This window comes from Canis aureus, chromosome 32 (assembly GCF_053574225.1).
Source record: "Canis aureus isolate CA01 chromosome 32, VMU_Caureus_v.1.0, whole genome shotgun sequence".
Classification (NCBI taxonomy): Eukaryota; Metazoa; Chordata; class Mammalia; order Carnivora; family Canidae; genus Canis; species Canis aureus.
This window is the reverse complement of record NC_135642.1, coordinates 37,395,483-37,420,761: the sequence shown is the minus strand read 5'-3', so window position 1 is coordinate 37,420,761 and position 25,279 is coordinate 37,395,483. Positions and strand designations below refer to the sequence as shown.

Here is a 25,279-nt window from a genome sequence, read left to right as displayed (position 1 = left end):
CCTGCAGGGAACCTGATGCAGGACTCGATCCCAGGACCTCGGGATCATGACCTGAGCTGAAAGTAGACGCTCAACCACTGAGCCACCCAGGTGTCCCTCAAAGCTTTTATTATGAAAGATTTCAATACATGTTGTTGGGAGAATGGTTCAATAACCACCCATCACTTAGTTAATTATCATGAACATTTTGCCATGTTTCTTTTTCTCTCTGTGCGTGCGCGTGCGTGCTTGCACGTGTCTGCCTTTTTTTTTTCTTTTGTGGAATCAGTTGAAAGGAGATTGCAAACATGACTCTTGTCCCCTTGTTATGTCTGCATGCATTTCCTACAAATGAGGGCAATTTCCTACATGAGCACATTACCATTATCCCGTCTAAGAAAATTAACAATTCCACAATACCCTCCAAGACCCAGCCCCTACTCAAAATGCTCCAAAATGCCTTTTACAACTATTCCATATTGTGAGCAACCAGGCTGGGGAGCCACATTGCTCCCATGTGTGTCACTTAGTGGTGATCTCTCTTTTGCCTCCTTTTCATCTAAAGCATTCCCATCATCTTTTTTTGTTTTCTTTCTTTCCTTTTTTTTTTTTTTTTTTTAGTGGTATTGACTTTTTGAAGACACCAAGTCGGCTGTGTTATAAAACATTCCAGCGATCTGTCTCATGTTGCTTTGTGACAGCTTCAAAGTCATTCCTGGATTCCCTGTAAACTTGCGGAATCAGGTATAAAGCTTTGATGCGATTCAGGTTAAAGACGGCCCTGTTCTTCATCGCTTGGCTCTGGTGGGGCAAGGATGGAGAGAAGGCAGAGGGAATGAGGGACGGGGACCTGGTCCGACCGGTGGCAGTGAGGGACTGGCTGGGTGTGCTGAGGGTTCGTTCTGGAGGGCAGTGGACTGGAAGGCCTGGGAGGCCAGATGGGGGCACCGACACACACTGCGGACCAAGGCAGGCCCCAGAGGGCTGACCTTCCACCCGCAGTCCTGAGGGCATGACTTCACTCTGAGGTCAGCTGCCTGCATGAAAACACTCCTCCCTCTTCTGCCAGAGGCTGGGATGGAGGAGCTGCCCAGACCTCAAAGGGAAGTCAGTGTGACAGCCAAGAGATGACCTAGAATCTGGCCCTTTGCCTTTTACCCCTTGCCCCCGAGCATAGCCTCGATCCTTGGATTCCTCCAGCTAATTCTAATGAGGGCAGGACACACATGCTCTCTCTGAGCCTTTCAGGAGCAATCCGCACAGATTGAGGCACATTTGAGCTCTCTGAAAGGGAGGACTTTCTTAATCGTTAATGCTGCCTGAGGTGGGAAAGGAAGCTGCCTTGAGAGGTAATGAGCTTCCCATCCCTGGAGGGGTTCAAGGCTCTGGTGGGTGGCCTCTGATCAGGATGGTGTGGGATAATGGATGAGACTAGCTGGTCTTCCGGCCCCCAGATGAGATCACAGAGCTCCTCCATGAAAGGCATTGTGTTGTAATAGAAAGGGGTGCTGGGGTCAGAGTGTCCAGCAGGGGTCCTAGTCCTGTCACCGTGGCCAGGACGCTCCTTTTTCTGTAAAACGGGGAGCGCGATGCCATGCCGACTGGGCTGCTGTGACCCTGAAGTCAACTGCTCTCGTGGCACCTGCATCTCCCCTAGGGAATCCGAGAGCTGATGAGTGCAACTTATTCTAAGCTTCAGGTTGTGTTTCCCTGCTCCTGTTCCTAGTTTATGAGTTACCTGACCATCCGGCCCCTTCGGCCCCCACACCACTGCACCCACGCCAGGCCTGGTCCTTACCCTCCCCCACTAGTGCTTCTGGGTCCACACCCTTCCTTGTAGTCATGTGGCCTCATGTCCTCTGGGCTCCTTGTCACTGGGAGCCCAAGGCCTTTGAATTCAGCACAGCTCTCAGGCTAGGGCTCAGTGCATCCCTGCTGCGGACAGTGTCAGCAAGGGGACCAGTGCCCGCAGAACCGCCCCAAGAAGCCCACCCGTGTCATAGCCATAACCCAGTCTGGACACCACCTTGTTCCCCTCCCTCCGCCCCAGCTGACCAATGCACAGAGCTGGGCAGATACTGTAACCTCACTGAAAAGACATAGTATTTATGTGACTAATCTGAGGCTCAGAGGTGTTAAGGGATTAGCCCCAAGTCACAAGCCACGAACATGGGCGAGCCAAGACCAGCCAAGAACTTTTGACTCTGAGTCTACTGTTCTTTCCAGTAGAACACACATCTTCTCTTCCTTTGGCCTCTCCCTAAACTTATATCCCTTCACACTTGCTCCATCTAACACAGGGCACTACACAAAACTGCAAAGGAACTATACAGTAGGCAGAGTTAGGGAGTTAGAATCCAAGGGTTACCATCCTGTTATTTGTTAACTGTGTGACTTTAGACTAGTTACTCAACCTCTCGGAGCATTAATTTATCTATCCATAAAATGCAAAGAATGTCACCCAGCTCACTGGATGCAATGAAGCGACCAAGTACGAAGTACCTGCCTGGCAAGGTATCTGGCACAGGGTGGGTGCTTGCCAAACGCTAGTTCCACTCTCTCCTCTTCTCTTGTCAAGGAGAAGCTCTAACCTCAATTAAGTGTTTGCTTGGGCAGGCTAGGATCTGCCAGGAGGAGGTGGCGGGGGGCGGGGGTTGCTGGGCTGGGCTGAGGGTCAGGAGGAGGGAGGGTGAGGCTCTGGCCTCCAGATGTGCGCAGCTGCTGGGCCTGCTCCCTGGCGGCCTCTCCCTGGGCCCCGCGCCATCCTGGTCTCCCTCCGAGAGGGGGAGGGCCCGGAAGGAAGAAGCATTCATTTCGCAGCTGAATGGCCCTTATAGCCTCTTAAGAAATGGAGGCAGCCTTTTTTCTCCTCTGAGATAATCACTATGTACACTCCACATGGAAGCAAATTGTATCCTGTCCTCCGATCCTAAAAATGATTTATTGTGGCCAGCGGGTGCATTTTCTAGATGATGATGACTAAAATTCAGTCCTTTAACTGGAACACAAAAAATGTATGAGGGCAGTTTTTTTGTTTTTTTTTTTTTGCCTTGACTCTGACTCAGGTGAGGGGGGAGCTCGTGGCTATGTCCTCGGGGGAGAGCTGTGAGCCAGGAGGCCCCTGGGACCCACGCTGGCGGCGGCTGGACAGCCAACCAGGATCCGTGGGAGAGCCCCTTTCTGTCCACGGGCTGACCTTTTCCGTCTTGTTGGAATCGCTGGCTCTGTGACGGGGGTCAAGCCACCTTCCTTTTTTGGGCTCAGGGTCCTCCTTGGTGCAAACGTGGGCATCAACCGCACCTCGGTCCTGAATCTCTGAGGACGGGACCTGAGAACACAGGGGAGACGTGCTCTGCGAACGGCGCGCCACTGAAACGAAGGGCGGACCTATTATCAGTATCCTCATCTCGTTTGACCACAACATTCGGGGTCTCTGAGGGACTGCCGGTCACCTGGTCCTCCTCCTTCTTGGAACCAGCTCTGCTTTCCTGAACCCAGGGGGGCTGGACACCTGGGAGGGACACAGCACATGCCCCCAAACGGGAGGGAGCAGAAGTGACTGCTGCTTGGCATCCTGAGAGGCGCACTAGGCCTGGCGGTGATACTGACCGACCCTACCCTCTGTTTCTTTCTCTGTGAAATGAAGGGCAATGGTCTCTTCCCTTTAGTGGGAGTCCCCTTTCTCACACAGAGCACTATTCAGACCTCCAAAGTATCAACAGGCCAAGTTGGAGATGCTTGTATTCAAGTCGAGAAGGCAGCTGGGAGCACATTTGTGCAACGGTCTGCGACAACATTGTGGAACCCAGTTTGAGAACCTCTGATATGAGGAAGATGCCAGAAACCTGCATTCCAGGTGGTTCAACCTCTCAACTACTACAGGCCATCAAGCAATCCCTCCTTCTGCCATAAGACGTGTGTACGCCTAACGGCCCACTGCCCAGCTCTGCCATTTTGTGGTCTAGCCCAAGACACCGGGTTCTCGTTGGCTTTCAGGATCCCTGAGAAGATTCTGTGGCCATGCAAGCAATCACCAGTATGGCAAGCTGGGCCGTACGCGTTGTCTCTGACACGCTGTCTGACTGCTGCATCCGCTGGGTCCGGCCCTCCAGGGAGTTCCACAGGGTTTGCCCCTGAATCCTCTACTCCCCGTGGCACACCCAATGTCAGCAGAGGCAGAGGCCGGGGGGAGGCTGACTCACTGACCCTGTTCCCCCCTGAGGCCGGGGTTCACAGCTCAGCAGCATGGCAGTGCTCAGCAGGGAGGGCTCTGCTGCCAGGTGACCTACATTTGCACGTTGGCCCCGCCCCAGCCAGGCCAACCTGGGATGAGGCCCCGAACCCATTGGAGACTCAGCTCCCTTTGACTGTGACATGACCTGCTCATGAGGATGCTGTTCCCCCTTCTTGTAGAGCTTTTCTCACTTCCTGTAGGTCTTTCCTCAGCGGTGACCTCTCCATGAGACCTTCCTCAGGCACGTGTCATTATCAACCACATGACGTATTTTTACGTATCCCGTTGTGCTCTTCTCTTCTAGAATGTCAGCTCCAGGAGGGCAGGGATTTCAGTCTCTCCTATTTACTGCGGTATCAGCAATGCCTAAAACAGTGCTTGGTATATGGTGAAGACTCAACGTACCTGCCGGTGGGTCTAGGGCAAGGGTGTGCTGGTAACTGGTTATCAGCCAGGGAGGGAGGGGTGCCCCGGTTTGCAGCATTTACCAGTTTCCCTGCTGCAAATACTCCCACCATGACTGTGGCATCACTGAATGTACAGCTGGTGCAGAATCAAGCCACAGTGGAAATAAGATGACAGAAAAAGAGCTAAGAGGCCACAGGCAGACAGAGCAATGGATGGTGCGAGGCTGCGCACACTGGGATATTTGCCTATTCCCTTGGGACCGTATCTTTCAGACTCCTGGTCTGGTGATTCCCTAACCTGACTACACATTGGAACCCTCCAAGGAGCATGTCATGAGGGCACATATTTGTGGACACAAGCTTTTGCGAATATCTGCTCGAGCCCCTCCCTGCACCTAGAAGAAGGCCAAAGCTGCACTGTCCCCCATGGCAGCTACTAACTACACGTGACTAATCAATTAACATGAAATCAAATTAAGAGTTCAGTTCCTTAGTTAGACCAAGCACATTTTAGGTGCTCACTAGCCATGTGTGGTTAGTGGCTGCCATACTGCAGAGTACAGATTACAAAGCATTCTCATCACTGCCAAAAATTCGATTAGACAGCGCCAGTAGGATATCGATTAGCTCCCAAAAGTCACATCCTGGGAGAGACTAATCCAACTGAACCTCCACACCTGGTCGTTCCCGGCCAGGATGCAGGGGCACCGAGGAAGGCCATGATCTGGAGTCACCCCAATGACTTTCTCTCCACCCCCAGCAAACGTGCAATGCCTGGGTTCCAGGCCAGCGCTCCCACCAACTCCCAGAGCCTCTTGCGTGCAAGCCTTTCTCCGCCATGAAATGGGATCCCTCCCAGCCCTGTCCTGTCTCTTTTATGTTATCAGAGCAGATCAAAGTGGGAGTGAGCATGGTTGGGATGCCACCTTCTCAACAGCCTGCAGATGGGAGGATCCAGCTCCCAGCTCCCAGGATGCTGTCTGCTGCCCATCACCCAACGCACGTCCAGCCAGACATGAAGTCTATTCCAGGAACAAGCTTCTGCCCTGAATCCCTGCAGTCTTTCCTGTTCTGCTGAGCAGGACTGGACATGTGAGGAGAAGGCTGCTGGCTGCGCTGCTTCAAGCTCTTCAGGAGAACTCCCCCCTCCCTCAAGATGGTTCCGGGGCTGGGAAGTCTTTCCTGAAGCCCCCAGGCTCTGTCTTGTCCTCTCCTTTGCCTGGCTCAGCACACTAATAACAGAAGCCAATGTTTAAGTGCTTGCTATGAGCCAAGCATTTAATGTCCATTACGTCCCGTAATCCTTATAACGATCCTAGGAGAAGATACAAGAATCCCCACTGGCAGGTGCTCCTAGGCTGGCTAAGATCACGTGAGTGGAGGAGCTGGATCTGAACTCAGGTCTGACACCAGGGGCTCTACATTACATCTTTGCTCCCCAATCACACTGGATGTTACTGAGGGTGGGGACTGAGTCTCACTCTTCCTCGTTTTCCCGGGGCTTACCATTAGACTTAAGACAGTATCGATAAGTGTTTTGTAAATGCACGAATGAGCAAGGGGATGAAGAGAGGAATAAGGAAGAGTGACCTTGTCACTTCCCCTCAAAGCCTCCCAGAGCCCCGTTGGCCCTCCAGGATCACAAACCTTGCCCATCCCCTCATGGAGATCTGCAGGATCCAATCCCAACCTGTAAGGTTCGACCTGGGCAGAAAGCCAGGAGAAGCACCCTTGGGTCCACTAAAATCCAGTCTGTTTCATAGATTAAGGCCCAGAAAGGGAGAGGGATTTGTCCAAGATCACACAGCAAGGTGATGTGATGGCCGATCCACACTGCAAGATTCCCACTGGTGAGGGGTGAGGAGGGGTGAAAGGATGGGGGTGTACAAAATGGGGCTGCTCATTTCCTCTAGAGGCAGACCCAGTGGGAGGGTCTGGGGTGGGCAGGCCCCGCCCAGAGAAGCACCCACTCACCACTGGGGTTCCGAGTTCTATATTCCTCTGCCCAGTGAGGGAGGAGCAGTGGAGCTCAAAGCACAGGCCCAGCAGATGGTTTCTATTTGCAGCCACTGAGCCTGGTCTGTGCCAGACTTCTGACCTATTTTGAGGAACCGAGGGCCCCACTGGCTCAGGGATGGCCTCCCACTCACACCCCTTAACCCACAGTTTGGCAAGGGATCAGATGGGTGGTTCAGGGCCAGTGGAGAGGGGGAATGGAGGAGGAAAACCTTTGAAAAGGAGGCTGGGGTGGATGTCTGCAAGCCTGAGCTCCAGAGAAGGGATCCTCAGAGGATGAGCCGCAGGCCACCTGTCTCAGATTCACCGGGGTTATCTGCGGGAATTCATCTTGCAGGACTCTGCTGCAGGCCTGTAGGCTCACACTCTCTGGGAGTGGACCAGGGAATCTGCATTTGAAGCAAGCATCCCCCGGGCATTCCTGCTATTCAGTGGTCCTCTGGGAGCTGATCAGAAATGCGGATTCCCGGGCCCCACTCAGGGCTGAAGCAGAACCCAGTTCTGCAAGATCCCGGGTGATCTGCAGATATGTTGAAATCGAGAACCAGTGCTCTAGATCCGCGCTTCCCAAACTCGAGTGAGGGCTGGCTAAAGCACAGACCCATGGGCCCAACCTCCAGTGTCTGATTCAAGAAATCCCTGAGCTGTGGTGCAAGGAGCGCTGTGCCCTCTGAGACCTTAGTTCTGTGACCTTTCATAAATCTCTTTGCTTTTCCGAGTCTCAGCGTCTCCATCTGTGAAATGGATAGAATTCATACCTTTTCCCTAGGACAGTCGTGAGATCCCCGTGAAATAGTGACGTGTGTGGAGAGCTGTGTGAACTGTCATACAAGTTATTCTATAAATCCACTTGTTCCTTAAAAATTACTTGAGGTCATGTCATTGGTCCTTGACTGTCATCCTTCTGTAGGGCGAGTCAATCCAAGAGTTGGCCTAACGTGTTCCTCGAGGGCTTTACTCCGCAAGGCCCGGCATGCAGTAAGTGCTTAATAAAGGCTCGCAGAAATCCACGCAAGACTTCTGGTTCTCAGCCCGATTCTCTTTTTCCGTGTATTCTCTACTTCTCACACCTGCCTCCGAGGTCCTCTGGTCTCTTGCTAGGCGAGGCGAAGCAACTTTTTTTAAAGGTTGCTTGGTAGTTGAGGCTAAAGGCCGGGCTGGGGAGACACCCCAGGCTCTTCACCTGTGAAACGCCCTGCCTGATACTTAGGATGATTTGTGATCCCAAGTGCAGCAAGCCCGGTCCAGTCCCTGGCACACAGTGGGCGCACCCTCATTGCAGGGGTCCTTCCCCATGGCTGGTGGGATCTGCTCACCCAGGCGTCCCCAAGCCAGTGCACTTTAAGGCTCATATGTGTGTGGTCAGACCCAGCACGGCAGATGCTGCTCCCGTCAAGGAAAACAATGTGCCATGTGCTTTCTGGAAAGGGGGCATTCAGAGCTGCCCGTGGCAGGGAGTCCCATGAGCTTTCCTTGTGTCCTGCTGAGGAGTTCTTTCATTTGTTGGTCCTGTGGCCAGGAGGCCTAGGACCATCTCCCAGAACAAGACTTTGGCTCCCTGTCACCTGGCAGTGCAAAGATGGGCTGATAAAGTGTTGTGGGGGAGGGGGACCTGGTCACTTGGCTTGGGTGTCCCCCTTCCTGAGACTGCAATCAGCAGAGGCCATGGAAGAGCTGGATGGTCTGTATGCTACGTACTAGTGTCTCAGAGAGCAGAGGAAGCCGACCCATCTCTCAGTGCCCCAAGTGAGAAAGGGAAAGCTGAAGACCTTTCTTAAAGAAAGATTTTATTTATTTATTTGAGTGGGAAAGAGTGAGAACGTGAGCATGAGCAAGGGGGCGGGGCAGAGTGAGAGGGAGAAGCAGGCTTCCTGAAGCTCAGTCCTAGGATTGAGGCTGAGACTATGGCCTGAGCCAAAGTCAGGTGCTTAACCGACGGAGCCACCCAGAGGCCCTGAAAGCTGAAGACCTTTTTGTCACTGTTAACCATCTTGGGCATAGACATCAGCTTGCCCACAGAGAAGCGGACACCAGGCCTCATGCACACAGCTTATTTGGAGATAAACTCTTTGTATTGTTCACTCTCCGCTATCCCCCTGGTGATGTGTGTGCGAGCGTGTGCATACACGTGTGTGTGTAGGAGTCACCATTTCCTTCAAGACACTGGAAAAACTTCATCAGCTAAAGGTCTAGAAACTAGAGTGGAAACTTTTTGATTAAACTTAATGTCACCGAGAAAATAAAAAGGGTTTTGTTTAAAAAACCATCTGACTGATGACTGTCTCATGATGTTCTCTACCTTTCACTCATTGCCTCATATTAAAAAAAAAAAAAATCTACTAATTATTTTAAGCACCGGCAAGGAAAGGGGAATCTTCCTGGATCTTTGGCCAACGATTCCCCTACGAAAGCCATTGCTGCCCAAACTCACGAGCGACAGCCTCATCAAGGTGGCCACGTGGGGTCCCACAGGGACCTCCAGCTCAGCTGCAGAGCTCTGCACAGTAGGGAAGACCCACATTCAATGGCAATTGGCTCAACTACTCAGCTCCTTCCTTGGAGGGTTTAAATGTGAGCTACTGGGAGCCAGCAGTTGGGGGCAGAGGCAGAAGCCATAAGCCCAGGGAAGGGTATGGAGAAGAGGACAGAACGAAGCATAAAAAGGATCATTTTTACTTTTTAGATACGCAAGTGTGCTTCACTCCTCTGCATTTGCTAATTGTGACCTTCCCCTCTCCCTCTTATTGGCATCTATTTATCCAGAGAGGCTTAGGTTAAAGCAATAATAATAATAATAAAAAAAAGCAGGTTCTGACATCCAGAATAGGATTTTGCAGCTACACAACAGTCTTAAGAGGCAGACTTAAGAGGCTTTTCTGGATCCCATCTCCTTGTTAGCAAGTGAAGAGTCTCCCTTGGCTGACTCTGGTGAGACACCAGGGAAAGGGGAAAGCCCACTCCTCACAGATGGAGACGGAAGATGTGCAGGGAAACCAGAGGGGAAGTTCACGTTCAAGTATGTGTCCTGAAGCTCATACTTTGAGCCAAGATCTCAGGAGCAATGTGCTTGGTAGGTGGAGGGGTTTCCCTCCAATTTCTTGGTTAGGATTCTGGAAGGAGGGGCAGCTGGGTGGCTTAGTCGGTTGAGCGTCCAACTCTTGATCTCAGCTCAGGTCTTAATCACATGGTCATGACTTCCAGCCCTGTGTTAGGCTCCACACTGGGCATGGAGCCTACTTAAAAAGAAAAAGGGTTCTGGAAGAAGGCCCCTATTCCAACAAGCTGTGGCCTCACAGGATTATGATGGTGAAGGGGAATGGCCAAACAGTGGCTGGGTGAGCAAACCTGAGCTCCCTGAGCTCCCTTCAGCTCTTGGCTGGCAGAGAGGATCCAGGAGTCGGTCCCTGCACACCGCTGAGGGAGGACATGGGAGGTCTAAGAGCCACAGGCTACCAAGGAGTTGCCACCGCGAGGGACAAGCCAACTATATCAGAGGCTGGTGACAAGATGGATATGAGACAAAAAAGCTCAGCTGGGAATGGACCCTGCCATTAGGGCCAAGAAAAAAGTGGACCCCGAGTGTCAGCTGCACAGTTCAGTAGAAGGTCCCCAAAGAATGCTCCAGGACAGGTCAGACCAGCCACACCTCGGTGGACATCAGCCAGGACATGTGTAAGGACCAGCACAGAGCCAGAGGCCCTCCTTCCTCTGACACTTGAGGTCACATAAGCTTCGGCCACGGGTATCCACAGATGTTATTTTGAAAAAAGAGCCAGAGGGGGAGGAGCTCTGAAAGATGAGCCCTTTGTAATCCTTTAAACAGAAGCCAAATTACCCCAAAGAGGCTGAGCCTTTACATCACCAGACTATTTGAATGACTGAGTCAGTCTGACCCCACTGAACTGGGATGAGTGTTTTATCACCGTGACTCTGTGAGGGGGGCTTCTGAATGACATCAGATCAGCTTTGGAGAAAAATAAAGCATCTGTCTCTTCTCTGCACATGCAAGTTGTCAGGGCCGCCATGGAAGGCCATGAAGGCTGTGCACTGCACACTTGGCCGTGTGACTAGCGCCCCCTGGGGTCTCAGAGCGCCGGCTGGCGTTGGGGAAGGTGCCGCTGGTCCCTTCACAGTGAAGAGGAGGCTGCAGAGGCGGGGGCGGGGGGCAGAGTAAGAGAGCTCTCCTCACTAACCACAGGCCAGGCTTGAGCAGACAAGATAACCCAAGCGATTCCGTGCACTTGCAGATCGGAAACATCATTCCAGGCTTCCGATGCCTGGTCATGGGGTTGCCCCTGGGAGACTGAAGCCTGCCTGCTGGTCACTCTCTTGCCTCCTATTACCGACAGCAACACAGTCTATTTCTAGCAATCAACGGAGTACCCACTCCGGCAACGAGAAGGGCCAACAGTCATCTTTGGCAGCTTAAGAGAAGGGGCTCTCCTCGTGCAGGCGCGTCAGGACTTTCTCCACTGTGGGGTGCTGGCTTCAAGACGTTAATGAATTGGCCCCAGTGGGCCCCTGACCACCCAGTCCCTGGGACTCAGCCTCCCTGAGCACCGGGAGCATTGCCTTGTTGCAGTCCCTATTTGGTTACTGGTCCTCTTCTCTCTAGGCCTCTTTTTTGATAAAACAGAAACATGCCTACAGCTTGAGTCATTCTTGGTTGATCTTTTTTGCTACTTGCAGCCCAAAGCATCCCAGTGGATAGAAGAAAGGGCAGGGGGTAACAGATGTCTGAGTCTTTGGACATAGCCTAAGTCCTGTCTCCATGAGGTCTCTATGTCTCAGAGGCTCTGCCCCCACGGTCAAGAAACCCAGAGATTGAGGGGGCCCCGGACACCACCCAGCCCAGGCCTCCACTACAGGGCGAAGAGAACCTCCATTCCCCTTCCAGGTTTTCTCTCCTCTCCCAGCAGAGTTCCTTGGGGTAGGCTGAGGCATCTGCCTCTTCTTCCTGTGTGCTTGCTGGAAAAGTCGCATGGATGGTGGTGGTGGTGAGGGGGATGGTAACAGCGATGATCGTGGTGGGGGGCGGGGAACAAGAGTCTGATTCATGCTGCCTATTGCTATACAGCCAAACCCGCACGGCACGTCCAAAGTCCAGCAAGCTGTGAAGTCTTGAAAGGAGATCCCCTTCACCCCCCCTTTTTTTAATTCCACTGGAAGTTGTCATTGCTGCACAAATCATGAGGAAGAGGGGTGGAGGGGAAATGAAGTCATGTGTATAAAACATCTGGCACGGCCCTGGTGGGCGATGAGCAAACAAACACCAGCACCCTTCCATCTCCCTTCTAACACTATGGCAAAGCAGGTGACAAAACATGGTCACCAGGCAGCTCCAAAAGGGTGGCGGTGTCTCTGGTAGATACCTTCCCACTGTCCGTTGGGATTTGTGCATTTTGAAGTACTCTTTTTCCTTTCTCTCATGGTAGTGACACACATGACACACACACACACACACACACACACACACACACACACTCTTGGCTCAAGAGAGCCTAACCTTCCTGACTCCGCAGTGAGTTGGGGTGAGCGTCACAGGGTTAGCATCTTCTTCAGTTGCAGCCAAACCTTCCCGATCTGTTCCCACAGGGGCTGCTCTGGTCACTGACACTTCTGCTGGTCCCCATCCCCTTCATGAGCACGTCAGGAAGCCCTAGAGGTTGCTCGATGCTCAGCCTTCCATCAACATGGTCCCGGGCTCATCTCTGCAGATAAAATCTCTCTACTCACCCCTCCCATGGAGTCAAGACCATCCCAGTCCATAGGACACTTTTGCAAAAATAGAAAACGGTGCTCCTTCCTCTAGGCAGCTGCGGACCTAGATCAGAGCCCACAGCTTGGTGAGTGAAACATGAACTGGACCGGCTCCTCTGCCAGGTGCCCTTGTGCAAGGCACAACGTGCACAACTGTACATGGTGGCCATGCATGGAGCCTTTCCAATTACCCTCCTGTGTTTCTGACCTAAATGCTATTCTCAGACATTGACTACTCCAGAACTTCCGATGTGGGCCAGACCACCTTAGGAGGCAACAACTTCACAAAACGTCAAGACCTACTTAGTATTCCCCAGCACAATCCCACGGCTCACCCAGCACCTCCCGGTAGGTCTCACTCCCTGGGCTCTTACCTGCGAAGGCTAGTTAATGTCATAGCACCTCTGTGGCCCCCGATTACAATCCATGCCTCCTTGCCCCGATGGGAGGGGGACCACACAGCCCTCCTGGGAGACATGCGGGGTCCTACCCTCCCGTGTTCTCATCCCACCCCGGGTGGAGGTCTTTCTCTACCACTAACCAGCTACTGTCACAAGCTATCAGTGGTGCTTCCTCAAACCACAAGAGGATTAAGTGAGAAAATGCGTGTAGAATGCTCCTGACCTTACCCGGCATGCACTATGTGCTCAATACGCTTAGCTGCTATAACGTCCCTTGATTCAGCTGTTCTTGGTTCTTTGTATCCAAGTTGGGCAAAGCAGCGGAACTCATGTGTAAGGTATTTGACACAGTGTCGTACCTGCTATGTGTTAGGCACCATTCTAAGAATTTTGCAAATATTAATTTAATCCTCATAGCAACTGAGGGCTGTCGTAGATGCCATAAACTTCCTCTCATTACAGGGGAGGAGACTGGGGCACAGAGGTTCGGTAACTTGCCCAAGGTCCCAGATGGGAGGAGGTGGAGGAGAGATTTGAACCCAAGCCTTCCAGCTCCACTGGGTGTATGCTCAACAAGCAAGTCATAGGGCTTGGTGGTGGCTGTCGTGAGAATTAAGTAAGATACTGCATGCAACATGCTTGGTGCGCAGAAAGCCCTCAATATTGGTCATCACGTTAATGTACTGCTATTGCGGAATGTTGACCACTGGTTGGTACATGAAAGCGCCCACGGAAATCAAGGGGCCCCTTCTCGCCCTTTCTCCCTCCCTCCAGTGCTGATGTTGCTGCACCCTGCAGGTGGTGGGCAGGAGTCTCGGCACTCTTTCTAGAAGGTCACTTGCAGGGTTTCCAGTTTGGGGGCAGGGAGAGACACTGCGGGTACCAAGGGGAGGCTGAATAAGGCCCAGAGCCCCCTAGAACCCGCAGTACATCCGACACACGGCGAATCAAGTTGGCTGCACTGCGGGGGAGGCTGGAGGTAAACAGCGCTAGGGAAGCAGATGAAGGGGACCAGGCTGCCCCTGCAAAGTTCAACTCGGCAGATGATAACTGAGCTGCCTAAAAAGATCCCAAGGCCACTTCCTCCCGGAAGTCTTTCTAGGTCACCTGGGCAGATCAACGCCTTCCTTGCCTGTGCCTTCAGAACACCTTATGTTTCTAGCCTAGTCCTGCCCGTATTATGCCTACTTTGTGTTAGAGCCCCAGCCCAGCGAGGCCAGGGTCTCTCCGACTGTAGGCTTCTGCAGAGCAAGGAGCAGGCCTGGAATGGTGGCATCCCCTGGTGGCCTTAGGGACCCTGGAAGCTTCACAAACACTTGCTGAGTGGTTAAGTGAACGAGTGGCACACCGCTGCCGCCCACCTCAGGCCTCTCTTTGCTGTGATCTCGTCAGTACAGAGCAACCACTGAGATGCCAGAGTTGCGGGAGGTGAACCACGCGAGGGCCCAGGTGGATGTGGAGGGCGAGGGGGGACGGTGCCACTCCTTCCCCGCAGCCACAGAGGCTCTGTGTCACCCGGAGGAGGGCCACCCTTCCTTCACCAGCACCCGTCATCCTCTGAGGCGGGGCCCCGCTGGGGTCTGACTAGGCCCCTCTCCCTCCTGCCCACTTCCTGCCCATGTCCCCCACAGCCCACACCACACTCCACATGTCAGGGGAAGCCCAGGGTCGTGCTGCCTCACACCTGGCGCCAGAGCGGCCTCAGAATATGAACGTGAGGGCGCTGAGCGTTCCCCCGCCGTGTCTCCAACCTTAGGACTTAGTGACCATCCTTCCAACTCCCTGGCCACTGGCGCCATTTCTCAGCTATTTCCATTTTTGTGCAATTTGGTCTTTAGTCCCTCCTGGGAGCTGGCTTTGGGCCTCCAAGCACATCTGGAAGAAAGGGCCAGAAAGCCCCAGGGCCCTGGGCCTCTGAGGGAAAGGGGCGAGCTGTTGGACACGGCGCCACAACTTGTCCATCAAACGACGTGGCAAGACTTCCGGGACAGTGGACAGTCGGGTCTTTGGTGGAATGTGTTACAAGAGCAAAACAATCTGGGGCAGTGCCGACTTCCTGATTTGCAAAACCAATATTTCAGGGTCAAGTCCATGAAAGAAATTCAGAATAAATCAACCACAGTGCCCAAAGCGCTCACTCGCACCTGCTGACCTGCCATTCTCTGCAGGGTCCAGCTTCCTCTGCGCCCACAGCCCTGGCCCAGGCCGACCCTTCCAAATGGCATGTCCCCTCTATGGGCAAACTCCTACTCGTTCATCAAGGCCCACTTCAAGGTCACTTTGGGTGGGGAGTCTTTCCTGACAGTCCTGAGTACTGGGTACAAAATGCTATCTTCTCAAAAGATCTTTTTACATGGCTCAGGGGACCTTATCCCAGTGTATGATTACCGCTCGGCAAGTCTGGGTTCTCCCACTGGCATATGATCAGCTCGGAGACAAAAATTCTTTCTCTTTGCATCCCTAGCCTTAGCACAAGCAAAAGCCACAGGCCACAAGACAGAGACCTACAGATTCAATCTGGCCTGCAGATGTGGGGCTTAAGGGCATAGCGATTAAAACCGTTCTGAATTACTTGCCAATATTTTTTAAAAAATCAAGATACTTCATATAAAAATTCAGACTCCTTTTCTTAAAAAAAAAACAAAAAACAGAAATCAGAAGATCTGGCCGACTCTGAGTCCTCATTCCCACTGCTGCTCCTTCAGAAGGGAAGCGGGGTGCACTAATTATTCCCCAGCCACCCCTCATTACGATTCTTGTAACTCTTGTACGCACTGGAACTATGTTCTCCAAAAGAGGCAGGTAGGAACTAATTTAAGAATGAGTCTACTTTGACTGTTGAAGCAGCCAGAGCAGAAAGGTCTGCATGTGAACCAAACAAATTGTATCTCTGGCTGGATAGCATTTCCGGACGAAAGCTAGGGACAATTAAATTACCCCGGGAAGATGGATCGTGGCCCATCCGTACAATGGAGTCCTACCCGGCGATAAGAAGGGATGAATCTCAAATACGTGATGCTGAGCCAAGCAAGCCAGACACAAACACTGCATTTATATGATATTCTGGAAAAGGCAAAATGATAAAGATAGAACACAGATCCGTGGCAAGTGGGAAAAGGGGCTGACTACAAAGCAGCAGGACGGAGTTTGGGGGAGGGGGCAATGGAAACGTCCCATGTCATAGCTGCTAGCGGCCACACTCCGTATGACATTGTTGAAATACGTGGCACTGTACACTGTATAGGATGATTTTTATTGCATAGAAATCGTACCTTGATGCACCCAACTTTTATTCTTTTTTTTTCCAAAAGATTATTTATTTATTTATTCATGAGAGACACAGAGACACAGGCAGAGGGAGAAGCAGGCTCCATGCAGAGAGCCCGACGTGGGACTCGATCCCGGGTCTCCAGGATCACACCCTGGGCTGAAGGCAGGTGCTAAATCGCTGAGCCACCCAGGCGTCCCTGCACCCAACTTTTAAAAAAATTACTCGAAGACATTTCTGTCCTGGTTCTTGATACATTAAGTTGCACACAAGAAACTATGAAAACACTTCAAGTTTAGAGATTCCTAAGCCCTGGGTGGTGTACCGAAGAGACCCAGGTCCCTTTACACAAGCAGTGGCATGCTCTGGACTCTGGACACCCCCTGAGAGCAGCCTTGGTTAGTGTAGCACAGAGGAAGTGTCCTTAGGCATCGCCACTTGTCCTGTGGTGCCCCCCACTCTGGGCAGGTGTGACCTTCAACCACTAACACTGTAGGAGAAACAGAGACCCGCCCCCCCACCAGCCCTCTACCCCCCAGGTGCACCGAATTAGAATCTCTGGGGCAGACCCAGGAACCTACTAGTCTGATGTTTAAAAAGCCCCTTGAGGGGCACCTGGGTGGCTCAGTCATTTAAGTGTCTGCCTTCAGCTCAGGTCATGATCCCAGGGTCCTGGGATCGAGCCCCATGTCGTCGTCGGGACTCCCTGCTCAGTGGGGAGCCTGCTTTCCCCTCTCCTTCTGCCTGCCGCTCCCCCTGCCTGTATACTCTCGCTCTATCAAATAAATAAAATAAAATCTTTAAAAAAAAAAAAAGGCCTCTCGAGTGATTCCAATGTAACACTATATATTTGAGATATGCAGTCTATGGGCTCGGGCCCTGGAGACTGTGGTTCCTAAAGAGTCCGGGCTGGGGAAAACACTGCGAATGGTACCTTTGAAAGATTCTGATGATCTGTGCATCCCCATTACTATTCATGCTGGTGATTGTGTTCATTGGTGATTCTGTGTAACCTTGGTACGGTGCTTCAGGCTTACAGCGCGCCGTGACAGGGATTACTTGATCTAAACCAGGCAGCTGGCTTCCTTAATCCCCATTTATCGGATGAGATAACAGAGTCAGAGAGCGAGGGGAGGTCACCATCTAAGATGCAGCCGGGGCAGGACCGGAGACCAGGTCCATGGGTCCATCTCTCCTGCCTTACTGGAGGCCGAGCTGAGGAAGGGGGTGGGCACAGAGGGAGGAGTCATCGGCCACTGAGAAGCCCGTTTGCACTCCTTGTGCCCCACCGCATAGGGGCTGCTGGAATCTGTGCTCCAGGCTCCCAGGCTCAGGATGGAGAAGCCCAGAGGGATTTCTGGAGCAAAGGAATCTGCAGGCTGCCCTTGGCATCCAACCCCCTCCTTGCCCCCATCCAGAGTCCATCCCACTGCCCGTGATGACTCTTGGACATCATGAGGAATGGCTTCAGTGCATATACGCCACTGCTGGGAGAGGCTGATCTCACCACTTCTGTCCCCTTGGGGTGAAGCAGGGCGGGGGGAACACGGCAGTGGGTGGGGAGCTTGCTCACAGTGGAGGCTGCCAGGGTTCCTGAATGATCTTCCAATGGTGTGCAAAGGGCCTGGGGTCTCAGTCCAGCTGCTTCAGTTCGGGGGCTCAGCTCTGCTGCTCTGGCAAGTGTCAGGCCTTCTTTCCATAGGCAGGACAGGTGGGCCGCCTCCTGGCTGTGTGACCCCGGGCATGCGGTTTCTAGCCTCAGCTTCTTAAAGCCCGTTTCTTTTAAGTATGACATAGGGATGATATTAAGAGTGCTCACCCCAGAAGGCTGATGCGAAGATTAGAGTCCATAAAGTATATAAAGCCCCTGACACATTCCAGACCTCTATCATCTTTGCTGTCTCCATCGCCACTGCCATCTTCAGTTTCCCCATCCGTTAAATGGGTACAATTCTAATCTCACCATGTCTAGGTCCAGAGATACTGGGAGATAAGGTAAACAAAATTGTAAACTCCGTGAGGACAAAGCCTGTGTCTGCCTTGTTTCCCTGATGCCCTTCCAGGATTTAGAACAGTGCTTGGCAATAGTAGGTGCTCAGCAAATATCTATGAAAAAAGGAAGGAAGGAAGGGAAGAAGGAGAGAAAGATGGGGATGCATCTTGTGACTCGGCAGGTACTCCACAGGGGTGATGCTTTTGCTTCTAACGAATAGCCAGTGATGTCCAATGACAGAATGGATTATTTGCAAGGGGTGAGTTCCCCATCGCTGGAGGCAATTGATGAAATTGGAAGGCCCTTTGGCACAGGTGTCGGAGATGGGACTCCCACATGAGGGTCACGTCGAACTGGATGACACCTCAAGGGTCCTTTCCAACCCAGAGAGAATGACAGGCTCACGCATCCCATCCTTCCAGCCACCAGCAGCCTCAGCCAAATGTTGTCTACGTCGACTCACACTCAAGTGCGTGTAAAACCAGCGCTTGCATTCTCACACTGTGGTGCCGTGCTCCACCCAGATGGACCGTCTCAAAAACACACTCAAGTCCACACTGGGACACACTGTACATACACAGCCACCCACTGAGTAGTCACCGCCATCATCACTGGCCACGGTAGCACCTCACATACTGAGCACTCACTACGAGCCAGAGGAGGACTTACTTGAGGTCTCACTGAATTCTCCTAAAGGCTGCTTCCAGCCCAGCCATTCTCACCTCAACTGCACTGGTGCTGGTCTCCAGGTCCACGCAAGCGAGTGTCACTGGCCACTCATGGGTTCCTGTGGGCCCCAGCTTCCAAATGCGTCCAACTCCCCTTTGTCGCTGGTCTCCACTCCGGCCTCCCTCTGCAGGGTACCCCAGCCAAACAGGACCCTTCCCGGTCGCCTCTGGGCCTTTGCTCAGGCTGGCCCCTGGTTGGGAGTGCCTTCTCCTCTGCTCCTGGCAAGCCCTGCCCAAGGGCACGGGTCAGTTTGGATGACTCCTGCTCTGCGGAGCCTCTCTGCTCCCGGGGAGGCAGGGCTGGGCCCCCCTCCGTAACACTTGGTGCACTCCTCCACTGCAGCACTTACTGCATGGTTCTCTGGCAATGTGCACGTGTGCCTCCCTCCCGAGACTGAGTCTCCAGGGACCAGGGCAGTGTCTCATTCAACGTGAGCGTCCGTCTGTGAGCACAGGGCCTAGCAAGGCAAAGACGGCCAATAAATGCTGTGGTCTCGTTACTCGTGGCCAGGGGGTCCCACACAGGGCGCGTGCCTGCGGTGGTCACAGCAGGGTGCACTCACTGCCCCTTGGTCATCTGTCCACACTGAGCAGAGCCACCAAGCCCACCAGTGAGCAAGCGGGGACATCCTCTGGAAAGCAGTACCTTCCCGTAAGTGGAGCAGGGTGGACTCTGCAGTGAGGTATGGCTCGGGCTGCTCCCGGGGGAGACAGGCCAGGGGACTGCTTGTCTTCACCCTGGTCGACTTTCTACCATTGGTTGGGGGATTTCAACACAGAAGCTGGCTCCCCACCCGGCTGTGCCTGACACACGGTGGGAAGGCCCAGAACTATTCTAACTCCGGTCCCCCCAAAGCTGGCTGGGTGACGGCAGGCCCCTCCTCGTGCTGGGGCTCAATTTGTTCATCCACAAAATGGGAGAAACTATAACTCCTGCTCTGTCTGCCCTGTAGGGCTGGGGTAAAAGGAGTAAGTAAGTAGAAGACAGAAGGCATTCTGGAAACATAAAAATGGTTCAGCACACGGTGTGGGGCCTGATGAGAAGGGGAAGCCTCTCTTCACTCCTATAGGATCCCAGGATGAGGGTTTTCTGGGCTTCTGTTTGGTCATTTGTTAGATGAGGGGTTAAAATGAATCCATGTTCACCAAACTTCCTGATATTATGCCAGACTTCCTGATTTTATGTACCACTGCCAACGCTGTTTTGCCATCTCTAGAAATCACCTAAACCGTATTTATTTAAGAATTAAAAAAAAAAAAGATAATTTTGTTTAGGGGCGCCTGGCCTGCTCAAGCTTGATCTTGGGGTTGTGTGTTCAAGCCCCACGTTGGGTGTAGAGATCACTTAAAAATTTTTAAATGATTAATAAAGAATATTGTTTACTTTGACCCTTAAAGTTGAGAAATTTAAGTATCTGCTTAGCCTCATTTTAAGTTATTTTATTCATGATGGAAATGATTCGAGGTGTTTTTCTAATACACATTAAATAAATAGGTGATGATTAAACCAAACCACATTCATCAGGGCCCTAGTGGAAACATCTTGTACATCGCTGGTGGTTCATGTCAGTACTTGAGAAACAGAGGGAGAAAGGCGCCTTCGGGCCCCTCTCACCTCTGAGAGCCCAAAGCGTACAGCAACCTGATGCACTCACCTGGCACCCAGCTCTGGGATCCAGGAGCTGGTAAGCCAGTCCCTACTCTCCAGAAGCTTCCAATCTTGTCTCAAAAACAAAAACCAAACCAAACCAAAAACCAAAAATCAAAGCCAAAGACCAAAAAAAAAAAAACCAAAAAACCCCCAAAACCAAAACACCTCTCTGATTACACCTGTGTTTTCTTTTTATTTCATTGAAGGACTGCTTTAAGGCATACCAAAATGCATACGTTACAGTAGGGTGAAAAATCAAGTGGTGATGAAAGTGAGAGTAAGAGAATTAAGACAAGGCAAAACGAATACATAAAAGGCTCACTGGAGCCCTTGGAATGCTCCATGGAAGAGCACCATGGATTGGAACTCTGAGCTTCCTAGCAGCCAAAGTAAAAAGGGAAACATGATTTATTCTCCTTTTCTGTGATATATGAGCCATGTACCTTAACTACACTGAGATAAATATGACATAATATGACATAATGACATAAGGAGCTGCTGACCTGAACAGGAAGATGCTGCTCCTGTCTCATGACCCTTGTCCCTGTCTTTCCTTGAGCCCATCTCCTATGCTCGTGGTCTTCCCACAAATAAAGCTTTGATCATATCACTTTCCCTTTTGGAAAACGTTTAATTTTTTTTTCTCTTCCCTCTAGAATGAAATGAAACATTCTCAGGCTTGTATTCAAGCATCCCCATGAATTAGCCCCCATATATCTGCAGGGTCATATCTTTAGGAACTTCATATTTAGAACTGCCTGAGTTCAAAGCTGGGTTCCACTGCTTAGTAGCCATGTGTTCCAGTACTTATTTGAGTCTCAATTTCCTCATCCATGACATGAAGGTATAGAGAGTTCTTGTCTCCTAGACTTATTATGAGAACTGAGTGTGGTAAAGCCAGGCAAAGTGCCTGCCAGGTGCTTCAGTGTGAGCTGTGCACTGGTGCACTCCTGTCTCCTGGCCTGTGCTTGGGCTGTTGCTGCGGCCCAGCTGGCTTTCCCCTTTCTCTGTTGACTGAAATCCCATCATTCATCCAGACCTCGCTCAAGTGCCATTCAAACTGGGGGCCTTCCTTGATTTTTCCAATCAAAAGAACCCATCCTTGTTCTCTTTTCCCACAGCACCTAATTTACATGCAATACCGTATGCGCACTATACGCAACACTCAATCCATGTTTCTCACCCCGGAAGGTCACCTCCTACCAGCAGACCATGAAATCAAAGTGGTAGGATGTTACCAGCAGTGAAAAAAAAAAATGAGACAGAGTAGAAAAGATCAAAAAACATCAGAGTACATGGCCTGCCTCTTGCTTCGGTTTGGTATATATAATATATATCTGTGTGTGCATGTGCGTGTGTGAACTCGTGGTCACAACATAAAGTGATTCTCCATCTACGAGTCATAGCCCAAAAATGTCTGGATGCTACAGCACTCATTGTGGGTTCCCAGAGGCCAGGGAGCAAGCCAGGTTCACTCCTGTCCCCGTACTTAGCACAGAGCCTGGCACGTAGTAGATACTCAATTAACATTATTCTGTTTGTTTTTGTTTTTCAATAAATATTATTATTATTTTAAAGATTTCATTTATTTATTTGAGAGAGAGAGCACAAGCAGGGGGAGTGGTAGAGGGAGAGGGAGAAGCAGGTTCCCCACTGAGCAAAAAGTCTCAATGTAGGGCTCCATCCTGGGACCCTGGGATCATGACCTGAGCCGAAGACAGACGCTTAACCGACTGAGCCACCCAGGTGCCTCTCAATAAAGATTACTGAAGTGAACTGAAAATCCAGTAATTCAGAATAGCATATTTACTAGGGCAACCCAGGCACCTGAGGTTCAAGTATAAACCCCCGTGTTCAGCCACAGGACCCACCAGCAGGATGGTGATCACCCCGGGATGGATTTCCGAATTGAGGCTGTCGGGTGTGGGTGGAAAAGAACAGTATGGCTTAGTCCCCACTTACTGAGGATCCTCTCCCAAGACTCCACTATCATCTTCTAGAAGATGGGAGTGATGATGCCAGCATCGCCGACCCCATGGGGAGGGAACACAGTGTGGAAAGGCCTAAAGTGCATCTGGTCCAGCTGAGAAGGAACGCATGCAAGCGCACACTGTCACCCATATACACGCAGCCCCCCCCCCCCCCGACATGCATGCACGCCGCTCTTCATTCCATAGGTGGCAACGTGGAGGCCCAGTGAGGGCAAGTGACTCGCTCAAGGTCACACAGCAGGCTAGTGGCAGAACTGGGACTAGAACCAAGTCCCTTGGTTCCAAGACCAAGAGAGAAGAGAGGCCAAATACCCCATTAGACGGGAGAAAGGGTCTGGAAAAGCATGAAAGGTCCCTTTCAAGACTGAGAGGTGGTGTCGGGCCCAGCTCCAGGACCTGCAGAGACAAGAGGTCACAGTGGCCGACATGCCTCTCCTCCCCCTCTGTCCCCATTTCTGATGCCACTTCCCCGGGGCCACCTGTGCTGCTTTGCAGAACGGGAGGGAGCTGATGTCGTGGGGAAGCACAGGCCAGATGTGACTCAGTCCCAATGATTCCTGGGCGGTTTTCCTAACCCCTCAGAGCCCTGGAGCCTCATCTGGTAACCATGGTTACAGCTCTCCACATCCAAAGGAGAAGGTAAGTTAAGTAACTGTGTGCATATGCTCGTCCCTTCCCTTCCCCTCTCCCTGACACCCTTTATTTCACCCTTGGAGAGTTCTTCCAAGCAAAAATACAACACCTCTGACCATATCTTCTGCTCTGACACTTTCAATATCCCTCCACCAGGAGAATAACGTCCACCCTCCCCAGCCCAACACTCAATCATCCCTCAAGGATTCGATCCTATTTCTTTATCTCTTCCGTCTTTGTCCATCAACAAGATGGGCCAGTCATCCAGTCATCTGTCATCTGGGATCGCAGAATTTGCTGTGAATGAACACGCACGCATGCACACAGCACACACTTCTGCACATGTGCATGCACGCACACGCACGTGCACACATGCACACACATCTACAGAGAAGCATATACACACTCACATGCACACACGCACGGCACTCTCCCCTCAGGCTGGCCTCTCCCGATCCTCCTTTCAAACCCCCGTCCCAAAAGCCTTCTCAGATCCATGCAATTGGAAATAGCCGGCCTGTGTGTTTGGTTCCAGAACTCAATGCACGTCAGCAAACTGTAATTGTTCCCTGCGTGTGCCCATGACACCGCCACCAGTGCCCAGGAGACAAGACCCAGACCTTGGGCCCTGGGTAGTGCCAGGCCCTGACACACGGGAATCGCACAGACGCCGGAGCATGGGCTTCCCTGCGTGTGTTCTGGCCCACGTGCTGACCGGCCACGCTTGCAGCTCGTCACAATCATCCCAGCCACGGCCTGGGAGACTCACCCAATTGCCCACGGCTTCCAGCTGGAGGTTTGAATCTGGATCCAGGGCAACACCTGCTTCTAAGGGAGTGAGGCATAGCAGAGAGGCCAGCGGGCCAGGCAGCAAGCCCCCCTTGGGCGCTGGGTGACCTTGAGCAAAAGCCTTGTTCTTTTGTTGGAGTCACAGTCAAATTCGAAAATCTATAAATAACACTAAAAATAAGGCTAAATACCTGTCTGAGGAGGAACTAGGACAAAAGGGAAGCTTTTTCAAGCTTTATACATCCTGCCCAAGATTTGTAACCCTCCTCCCCCTTATAAATGTACATCAGCATCTGGGTGGTAGAGAAGAGGGGCATGTCTTATTTTGAAAAGGCTTCTGAGCTCATTCTGATTAGTCATGTCCCCAGCAGCAACCCAGGTATGCCCATCATGGCACTGTGTGCTACCAATGCGCAAGTTGTAGAGTCGCCCTTGAGCAGTCTCGGCCAGGGGACGGTCCCTAACCAAGCCCAGTTCAACCGGTCTGAGGCACAAGGCGATGCGCTGCAGTCAGAGCTGTGGGCAGCGGATGAGGGGTCCTTCCAGCACAGAATGGAGAACAGGTCTCTCTGGACAGGGCCCCACAGGAGGGAGCGAACCCTGTGTGTTAACCCCCCGGCGGGTCTGGCTCTCAGTGGTGCAGGCGGTGAAGCATCTGCCTCTTGGTTGTGGCTCAGGTCCTGATCCCAGGGTCGTGAGACTGAGCCCCTGTCGGGCTCCGTGCTCAGCACAGAGTCTGCTTAAGACTCTCTCCCTCGCCCTCTGCCCCTCCCCCTCTTAAAGAAATAAGTAAATCTGTAAAAAGAAAGAAAATGCCATCTCCCTCCTCATCTAGGTCGGGTTTATGTCTTCCATCAGGCTAGGTCAGCATATAAAGGAGGGCTACGCATCTTCCCTCTGTTTTTCCTCTGAGCCTGAACCCTTGAGTCCACCATGAAAGCTCAAAAACCCTTTCTTAGTCCACAAACACCTACTGCGTTGTTGCCATGCACTAGGGCCCTGAGTTCATGATACGGAGAGGAGCGAAACCTGCCTGACCCCCTCAAGAAGGCTCCCCACCCAGGGGGAATGACTGATTCTCTAGCCGCTCTGATTAGGAAGGTTGGCATTAGTCCTGCCTCCTGGATGCCAATGCCCTCAGGCCACACCACAGGTACCCCAGGAAATTACTGGCTAGTTGGGCCAGGGTTAGCCGGACCGCCTCTGTTAATGACCTAGCAGTGTATACACAGCAGGCCTGGGACCCTGGTGGTGGAGGGATGGTTTCCCTGCTGGCCTGAACTAGAAGGAGGCCATCCCTCCTGCTGCAGCCAGGAAGGCCTGTACTGCCATCCATGATGCCACACCTCTCTCCTCTCTGCAGATCCCACCTCCTGTACACAGCACCCACCACCATCCCACCCTCTGGGCATCCAGTGCCTGGTAAACA

At 52.1% G+C, this 25,279-nt stretch overlaps 1 protein-coding gene and 1 long non-coding RNA gene across 6 annotated transcripts in view; one reads left to right on the top strand and one right to left on the bottom strand.

Annotated features, from left to right (window-relative positions):
• The window catches only part of CORO2B (coronin 2B), a 134,446-nt gene that overhangs the window by 71,577 nt on the left and 37,590 nt on the right, over nucleotides 1-25,279 (bottom strand). The window lies entirely within an intron of this gene.
• On the top strand, nucleotides 1,523-7,870 carry LOC144303450 (uncharacterized). The gene is made up of 3 exons (XR_013370502.1): nucleotides 1,523-2,493; nucleotides 4,518-4,624; nucleotides 5,508-7,870. It is a non-coding gene; the product is annotated as an uncharacterized LOC144303450 (long non-coding RNA).